This window comes from Brassica rapa, chromosome A02 (assembly GCF_000309985.2).
Source record: "Brassica rapa cultivar Chiifu-401-42 chromosome A02, CAAS_Brap_v3.01, whole genome shotgun sequence".
NCBI lineage: Eukaryota > Viridiplantae > Streptophyta > Magnoliopsida > Brassicales > Brassicaceae > Brassica > Brassica rapa.
Window position 1 is genome coordinate 22,666,093 of NC_024796.2, and position 10,356 is coordinate 22,676,448.

The window sequence follows — 10,356 nt, forward strand, 5'->3', positions numbered from 1 at the left end:
TTGTATACATTTTTGAAAATTTTAGTAATAAAATTGTATAATTTAAAAAATATATAATTATATTATATTTCGAAATTTATAATGCCATATTTGAATATATTTATTTTAATGATGATTTATGAGTTATTCCCATATTCTAAAAAATTCCAAAAATATAAATTGACATTAAATGTAATATATGAGTTATTGTCATATTTTAAAAGTTTACCAAAAATATAAATTAAAATTAAATGCAATTGTCCATGTCATATTAAGCTATAAGACATGTCATCAATTTTAGTAGCCATGTCATATTTGTTTTGTGAAATTGATTGTAGAAATGACATGTAGCAAAATCACTCGTAAATATAATCTAGAGTCTAGATAGATAGATAGATAGATATATAGATATATAGATAGATAGATCACTCGCAAGAAACCTAGCAATAAATCAATTGCATACTTTTAAATGAAATCATCAAAGGTAGAAGAACACTACACAACTAAATATATTTTTGTTTCAAATTTAGAAACTTTGGTCCATTCGACTCTTGCAATGGTGCAGATTTTTCCTTCAGAGTCTTTTTCAACACGCAAGAGAACGCGGTCTACGTGAAACAAAGGCCACACCTTTACAAGTTCTTAGAGAGGGTGGTAGAATTGTTTCATGTCGTTGTCTTCACTGCGAGCCACATCATCTATGCATCACAACTTCTAGATATATTGGACCCAAATGGAAAGTTCATATCGCAGCGTTTTTTATCGTGACTCATGCATTCTTTCCGAAGGAATTTACACGAAGAATTTAACTGTTCTGGGTCTTGAATTAGCCAAAGTGGCTATAATTGACAACTGCCGGCAGGTACTTCATCTAACGAAGTATACGAACCTTGACTTTATTATACGCTTATAAGGAAATGTCGAGTAAGTATGTTAAAATCCGTTTTTTACTAGTCATTTTGTTTTGCTTAAACAACCTTCTTTTGCTTCTGGTTTCTTATTTCCTTCCTCTCTTAACCTTTTGGTTGTTTGAACCAAAGCCATGTAATCTTCATACTGGAAGCTGTTTCATAATCTGTTACCCAATCCAAAGCTTGTTTATATTCATGTAGATGATAGTAAGACTTATAGCAGACACACTCACAGATGATTATCAATGTGTATCTCAATTTCAGTAAGGTTGTTAATCAATTTCTGAGGGTTTTTTCCTCAAATTTGTGTGGTTTGCGATTGATACAAGGTTCATTAGTATGTATGTTGATCCTTAATGTTGTCCCGACTGAAAGTCTTGGAGCACTAGTAGAAGAACACAAAAAAGAAGAAAAAACAATTACATTGAAAAGTCCAAGACTTGCAGCCAATAAATGTTAATACTGAAAACAGTACAGATACAATAATGTAGAAAAGATGAAGAGAAACATATGTGTGTGGACGTAACTAAGACAACAAATAGGAAACTTCCGTCAAGTTGTGCTACACTCCAATCTCCCAAGTTATATGCTCTTAACATTCTTCAGAAGATCAATCACCAATTCCTTCTTTTCATTCAAATTATCTTGCTCCTCTCTCTCTCCCAGTCTCTATGGCTCTCTCATTATCTTCTTCTTCTTCTTCTTCCTCTTCTCGCACTTGTGTGTACGATGTTTTCCCTAGCTTCAGTGGGGAAGACGTCCGTGTTAATTTCCTCAGCCACTTTCTAAAGGAGCTTGACCGGAAACTGATCATTGCTTTGAAAGACGACGAGATCGAGAGAAGCCGATCACTGGATCCCAAGCTTAAACTAGCCATTAGAGATTCGAGGCTAGTTTATCAGAATATGGGTAATGCAGAAGATAAATCAAGGAGACAAAATAGATACAAGCAACCAACTATGCTTTATTAGAAATCGCCTAAACAATTTATTACAAGACTTGTTTATCAGCTTTACACAGCCTGTTAACACCCTAACAGCTGCTACTGAAAGATTCCTAATCTACCCAAACTTGTCTCTTTCTCGTCAGTATTTCAGCAACTGCTTCCGCAAGACCCAAGAACACGCCTAAGAGATTTTCACCCTTCCTCTATAATAATAGCCAGTGTCTTATGGAATACAGACGACTCCATAGTTTTTTTTATAGTGATCTCCACGTTCCTGAAACCATAGTCTCCAAGGAACATGAATATGGACAACTTCCATATCAATAAGTATACTTTCGTTTTCTTGAAATGAACTTATTCTTCAAGGCATAAACTTGCTCCCCAAGTTTATTTCTTGCCTTTTTCTCTATGGTATAAACTTGCTCCTCAAGTTTATCCCACGCCAGCTCAGCATCTTGCATCCACATGGTCTCTACCACTCTGCATGCCTCCTGGTTCACTCTCTGACACACACTGCCTCAGCAACTACGTCAACGACTACGTCAAGACATAAACCCTCAGTTTATCCTTCTCCATCTCAGCATATCTTGCATCCACATGGTAACCCACCACTCCGCATGCCTTATGTAGTAACGACTAATGCATCCAGCATCAGTGACTTCGTCGTCTAGTTAGTCACGAAAGACTATTGACATCTACAAGCTCCACTTGCATCTTCATCTTGCTGGATATCATTCTTAAAACTGGTAAGACTTTATCTCCGTTCATACCTGACATGTTACTATTCATATGATCATCCAACTGATGATGGTTTGATTACTATAGTTCCTTTCTTGGAGACTTTGGCTGTTGCTGATGATGTTCGGCCTATCATTGGCAAGAGATTTGGTAACAAGGAATGAAATATGATTACTATTCTTTATGGTAAAAAGGAGTCTGGTTTGATTACCATACTTTCTTCCTTCTCTTTTTCTCAATCCGAGTGCAGTGAGCTCGTTCAGTGCAGTGAGGAGTAAGTTCTCCTTGCTTGCTCGATTGTTTAGAACCTTATGAAATAGAAGACCTAGTTATAGGCTTAAATCCTATTCTATTGCTGGTACTTCTCTGCCAAGATAGAGCCTAGATCTTGCAGTTTGTTACAAAATGTACAGTTGGCTAAGCTGAGATAATGGATGTGTGTACAAATGAGTTAACAGCGTGAAATCATTATGAAGTTAAACACCAGCTGCGTTCATCTCTTTCTCTCTGATCTTATCCTATACTGTTGATTAAGCTTGAGAATCTTGCTTGGACTGGAATACCCAAACCCTTAGTTTGGATTGTTTTCAGATACAATTACATATTAAACCATTCAAATGATGCAGAAGTTGAGCTTGAATCTTAAGTCTTACTAGATTTTGACCCATGCACCCACACGAATGTTTACTTTATCTTTTATATAAGTATATATTTGTTTTAAGTAGACAGTGTTATATTATTATTTTATAGTAAATATCTTTTTTATAAGTATTATATAATATTTCATATTTTGTTTCAAAAATATGTTGCTATTTATTTTTCGTGTCACTATTATATAGTATATCATACATGTGTCATCATATAACTAATTGTATTAGTAATCATATAATTAATAGTATGGGGGATTTGCCAAATATGACTCAAAACATGATTCTAAATACAAAACTATACTCAAACTTGAATCAAATGCAAAACTAACCTAAAAGCCTTGTGAAATTACAGCCAACCCCTTGTGACCAAACAAAAAAACAGAACTCATTTTTATAAATATAGCCCTGGAAAGTCGTCTGAGTCTTCTTATATACTGTAAGTCGTCTAGACGACTTCCACTTCCACGGAAGTCTTTTGGTGTAGTTGATCTTAAAAATAATTTTTAAATTTTAAAAAAAATATTTTGACAAATGAAAATTAAAATCATGTAATTATAAACAATTTTAAGTAATATAAATTAAGATATAAAAAAATTGAATAGTTTTCAGCATAGATAAGTGAAAGTAGTTAATCGTGATATTCTTTGGTTTAGGGTTTGACAACATATGTTGTAGTATTGTATGTATTCTTAGGGTTAGATTTTGGAAAGCTTAAATATTTTTTTGAAAAATTAAAATTTTACCTATATGTGTTTATTTCTGTGTATAGTAAATATATTTTAAGTTTAATTTGATTTTATGAAGTGTTTAGTTAGTTAATTTAGTTTAGGGATTATGTTTAGGGTCTTGACGACTAACAAGTAAGTCGTCTAGCGATTATAAATCTTCTTTGAAAGTCTTCAAACTCACACTAAAAATATTTTTGTTTACCGCTAAAAATATTTTAGTTTCCCACTAAAAATATTGAAATCTTCTAGGCGACTTACAAGTAAGTCTTCTATTAGAAGAATTACTTGAAAGTCTTCTGAATCGATAATATTTAACCTTATTGGAATTCTTGTCAACATATATAAATAAAAATTTACACAGTCTCTCTCTTCCTCTCAAATGGCTGCAACAAAAATGGTATGTTCCCCATTCTAATACTCTCCAACCTCTCTCTTTGAACTTATAAACACCAAACTTTATATCAATTTATGTTTTTGTCTCATGTCTTTATTACTAGTTTATCTTGTTTTACCGGATTTTCATCACATGATTCTCATCTTCCATTAATTTAAAGGTAGATCTATTAATTTTAGATATGTAATTTTTGTGTGTTCTATAAAGGTAGATATATCTAATCTTCCACTCATTTTTTCTGTTTTAAAACCATTTGAACGTTTTTGGATATGCAGGTTTTTCAGATTTGGATTTGGATATACATGTTTTTCAGATCTGGAAAACTTCTGGGACGACTTACCTGTTAGTCGTTTAAAATATAATGGGCTAGAAGACTTCCAGGACGACTTACCTGAAAGTCTTCTGACGGGGTCTTCTCACATGTCTCCATTTCATAACAGATCTGAGCGTTTTGGTAAGTTTTTATGTCTGATTTTTCTTCATTTGGTAACTTCATGTTGTATAAAGTTCTTACATTTTTCCCAAACTAAAACTCTCCAAACCCATTCTAATCTCTTTGACTTGAAAACACCAAACTTTATATGAATTTTTCATTTTTGTCTCATGTCTTTTTCACTAATCTATCTTTTTGTTGCACGTTTTTAACCAGATGGTTCTCATCTTCCACTTGGATATATACTTTGTATGTTCTATAAAAGTAGATCTATATAATCTCCCACTCATTTTTTTTTTGTTTTTAAGCCATTTGAACAATTTTTTTTAAAATGCATGTTTTTCAGATGTGGAGCAGACTTTGAAAGATTTATAAGAAGTCTTCTCGGAAGTCTTCTAAAATATAATGCGCTAGAAGACTTTTCGAAAGTCTAGACTTCTCGGAAGTCTTATGGAAGACTTCTTGGAAGTCTTCTAGCACATTATATTTAAGAAGATTTTCGAGAAGACTTCCTATAAGTCTTCCAAAGTCTTCTAAAATATAATGTGCTAGAAGACTTCTGGAGACTTCCTGGAAGTTTTCTTCCATATCAAGTGGAGTCCAAGCTTGTCTTTGTAGATGAATGATCTATAATAGTTTTGTTTCTGGTATGTTTTGTGATTTGCATGTGTACTCCTTTAGTTGTGATTTTTTTTTTTTGTAAATTTGAAGAGATATTAATAAAAAAATTGGTTAAAAGGATAACCAAATAGAAGAGGGAGAAATAACTGGATGGGAAAAGGTAGCGGGAGAAAAGGTTGGAAGAAGTCCAATATCACAAAGCCTGATGTATGGCCAGGTGACTATTGCAACACCTTCTAGGTTTGCAGCTTTGAGAAATACGAATGAAAAAGGAGAGGAGATAGATGAGGAACAAACAGAAGAAATGGAGGAAATGGATAAGGAAGAAGAAGTAGAAGATATTTATCAAAGTAGAGCAGAGGAGAGTGTGGAAGCAAATAAGAAAGGCAGAGGAAGGCAGATTCTGCCTAGGCAATCGAAGACTAACCATAAAGTGGTAATTTCTGAAACTTCAGATCATATCAAAGATATGAGAAGGGGTTCTAGGAAAAACCACTAAATGGCGGGGTTCTTTTGGAATATAAGGGGTTTTAATAAAACAACTAAGCAGGGGGTAGTGAGAAACTGGTTAAGAGAGAAATCGATTCTGTTTGGTTGTCTTATTGAAACAAGGGTGAGGGAGTGTAAAGCGGCGAAGATATTGGATGAAGGGTTTAAGGAATGGAATTCATGGAAATTATGAGTATAACAGATTGGGAAGGATTTGGGTGTTGTGGAGACCAGAAGTGAGGGTGACCTGTCTACAAAGGTGCACAAATCATAACATGCTCGATTTTGCTGCCAGGGGAAAATGAGAGTTTCTCTGTTCATTCATTTATGCTTCCAACAGTGTGAGGAAAGGAGGATTTATGGGATGATTTGAGACGACATTATGAAGCACCTATGTTTAAGAACAAAAAATGGATGCTGATGGGAGACTATAATGAAATTTTGGAGGGAGAGGAGCACTCAGGGTTTGGGGACTCGCCAAGAATACCACTAGGTATGAGGGATTTCCAAGACATAGTAAATCATTGTAGGCTAACTGACATGGGCTATCAAGGGCCGAGATACACTTGGTGTAACAAGAGAGAAGAGGGGTTGATTTGCAAGAAATTGGATAGGGTTCTTGTGAATGAGGAATGGTTGAACAGGACGGGTGCATACTGTGTTTTTGAGCCGGGAGGATGTTCTGATCACCTGAGATGTCGAATCCAACTAAAGAGGGAAGATAGTAGGAAACGGAGGCCTTTCAAGTTTACCAATGCATTGCTAAGATGCCAGAGTTAAGGAGCTTATGGAGAATCAATGGAGGGAGTATGAAGCTCTGTATCAATCAACTTCTGCTATGTATCGTCTTACAAAGAGACTTAAGGCTTTGAAACAGCCTTTGAGAGAGCTAAGTAAAGTCAAATTGGGTGAGATTCCAAAGAAAACTAGAGAAGCATATCAGGAATTATGCGTAAAACAGAAAGAGACAATGGAGAATCCAACTGCAGCTAGGATAAGGGCTGAAAGTGAAGCGATGATTAGATGGCACAGATTAGCAGAACTTGAAGAAGAACTTCTTAAACAAAGATCCAGGTTCATTGGCTGGATGTTGGGGATGGGAATAACAAGTTCTTCCATAGTGCAGCAAAAATTCGGGAAGTAAGGAATGCTATTCATGAAATTCTACGTGTTGATGGATCAATAGCCAATACAGAAGAAGAGATTCAAGAAGAAGCTGTGAATTTTTTCGCCGAGTTTATGAGATTGCAACCAGTGGAGTTTGAGGGAGCTACAACAAATAGCCTAACAGAGCTTCTGGGGTTTCAGTGTAGTGAAGAGGACTGTTCCAAGCTGGTTAGAGAAGTCCAGGGGCAGAAATAAAGGAAGTTTATTTAAGATGCCAGGAAGCAAGTCCCCAGGACCAGATGGGTTCACAATAGAATTTTTCAAGGAGGCTTGGGCAGTTATTGGAGGAGATGTAATCATGGCAATTCAATCTTTCTTTGTCAAGGGATTTCTACCGAAGGGTTTGAATTCTACAATTTTGGCACTCATTCCTAAGAAAGAAGAAAGCAAAGATGATGAAAGACTACAGGCCAATTTCATGCTGCAATGTGCTATATATAGGTAATCTCTAAGATCATTGCAAATAGATTGAAGAGTGTCCTGCCTAAGTGTATAACTCTTAATCAGTCTGCATTCATTAAAGAGCGTTTGCTAATGGAGAATGTCTTGCTAGCTACGGAATTAGTCAAAGACTATCATAAGGATGATATCTCACCTAGATGCGCAATGCAGATTGATATATCCAAGGCATTTGACTCCGTGCAATGGCCGTTTTTGATCAACACGCTGACAGCTCTAGGATTACCGGAAACATTTATAAGCTGGATCTCGCTGTGTATAACTTCAGCTTCGTTCTCAGTGCAAGTAAACGGGGAGCTTGCAGGTTATTTCCAGAGTAGGAGAGGTTTAAGACAAGGTTGCTCTCTATCCCTTACTATTTGTGATATGTATGAATGTATTGTCGAAGTTGTTGGATAAGGCAGCTGCGGAAGGGAAAATTGGTTATCACCCGAGGTGTAAAAACATCGTGCTTACTCATTTATGTTTTGCGGATGATCTGATGATGTTTGCGGATGGAACAAGAAACTCGATAGAAGGGATACTTAAGGTCTTTGAAGAGTTTGACAAGATGAGTGGGCTGAAGATCAGTATGGAGAAATCTGTTATATTCATGGCCGGAGTAAATCAGAGAGAAGAGGAGATCTTAAGGCAGTTCCCTTTTGATACAGGAAAGTTACCAGTCCGCTACCTTGGCCTACCCCTGCTAACTAAGAATATGACGGTTACGGATTTTCTTCCATTGGTAGAAAAAATCAAGAAAAAGATGTGGTCTTGGACAGGAAGATTTCTTTCTTTTGCTGGAAGATTGCAGCTCATAAACTCTGTCATACGAAGCCTCTCAAATTTCTGGATGGCAGCGTTTAAACTCCCAAGTGGTTGTCTTAAGGAGATAGAGAGATTATGTTCAGCTTTTTTGTGGTCTGGGCCAGAGATGAATGGAAGGAAAGCAAAGATATCGTGGGAGGAAGTCTGTAAGACGAAACAAGAAGGTGGCTTAGGTCTACGACCACTCAAAGAAGTGAATCAGGTGTGTTGTCTTAAATTAATTTGGAGGATCCTTTCGGCCAGTTCACTTTGGGTTAGCTGGATTAAGCTTTATCTAATCAGGAAAGGCTCGATCTGGACGATCAAAGATAATACACAAAGTGGTTCGTGGATGTGGAGAAAGATTCTTCACTGTCGAGAGAAGCAAAACATTCTACAGAGTGAGGTGCATAATGGTAGAAACACATCGTTCTGGCATGAGAAGTGGACCCCCTTGGGATGTCTGAAGGATATGGTAAGGGAAGGTAGCTGTTTTGACATTGGTATTCCAATTCATGCGAAAGTAGAGGATAGTCGGAACCACAGAAGGAAGCACCACCGAGTTGAATTTTTAACAGAATTGAGTTGGAGATACAGAGATTTAAAGAGAACTGGGTGCAGGAGGAAGATCTTTCATTGTGGAAGAATGAAAAGGGAAAGTATAAGAAGACATTCTCTACAAAGGAAACATGGCTAAGTATGGACGCATCATGTGTTCTATGTCAGGAGCCGTGGAGGACCCTAAGCCATCTGTTCTTTGAGAGTGCACTTATTCTATGCAAGTTTGGGAAGCGCTTATTGAAAGGTCGGCTAGAAGATCAATACACTGTGTGTGAACTGGGAAAGACTAATGAGTCTAATTACAAAGGACTTCTAACTGGAGCAAGATTAAAATGTTCATCACGATGTATATGTTTCAGTCAACTATACATATGATTTGGAGAGAGCGAAACAGAAGGAGGCATGGTGAAGTTTTTGTTCTGCCTCTCAACTCTACAGTCAGAGACTAGACAAAAACATGAGGAACATGTTCACAATGATTAGGAGAAGAGGGATAGGGGAGTGAAGGAGGAATGGCCATTTGGTTCGGTGCGAGACAAATCTTAATTAGGGATTTGAGAAGGTATGAGAAGTGGGGAGTATTGTTTAAAGCACTTGATGTAATGGAGCGATTGATCTTCATTTTTACAAGTCTGATTGAGAAGGTCTAGTAGGAGTGAGAGCTAGACATCCAGTAGGAGTGAGAGCTGGCTACCTAGTAGGAGTGAGAGCTAGGTAGATTTTAGAAGGTTGATATGCGATGAGGAGTGGGACATCCAGTAGGAGTGAGAGCTGGCTGCCTAGTAGGAGTGAGAGCTAGGTAGAGGAGAAGATTGATAAGGGATGAGGAGGTTTGATGAGTGGAAGGGAAAAGCTTTTAGTTTCTTTTGGTTTTTATCTACACTTGTATAGAAAAACTAAGAAATGGTCACACATAGTTGTAACAAGGTCTTTTCTTTTTGAATTAAATTTAACATTCAATTCAAAAAAAAAAAAAAAAAATTGGTTAATATGTTCATATTCCACAATATTGTCTTGCCAAAATTACTTGACATAATTGAAGTTATTGGTACAACTTCAATATCAAAGCAGAATAACAAAAAAAATTAATCAAATTTATTACAACTAAGGGAAAAAAAATTCTCAAGAACACTTAGTCAAATTCACAAAAGATAAACCATTACATAAGTTCAAAGATATAACATTTTCATTAGAAGTCTTTTGGGAAGTTTTCTAGCAAAAATCATCATTGATGCATATAATAATAATGATACTTAAGTCATTGATACAACATATTAAGAATCATTTTAACCATTCTACTCACTCATAGCAAAAAAAAATCATTGATGCATATAATAATAATGATACTTAAGTCATTGATACAACATTTTAAGAAAAAAATATTTTATCCACTCATAACAATAATCATCATTGGTGCATACTTAAGAGATGGATACAAACAATAGTAACTAGTCAAAACATATCACAATTTTTACAAGTTTGTGTTGAAAAACT

The 10,356-nt window shown here is 35.9% G+C and overlaps 1 long non-coding RNA gene across 1 annotated transcript; it reads left to right on the forward strand.

The window, feature by feature from the left end:
• The first annotated feature begins 117 nt into the window (after positions 1 to 117).
• Positions 118 to 5,698, forward strand: LOC117132186. The gene is made up of 2 exons (XR_004455725.1): positions 118 to 4,800; positions 5,126 to 5,698. It is a non-coding gene; the product is annotated as an uncharacterized LOC117132186 (long non-coding RNA).
• Positions 5,699 to 10,356: the final 4,658 nt, after the last annotated feature.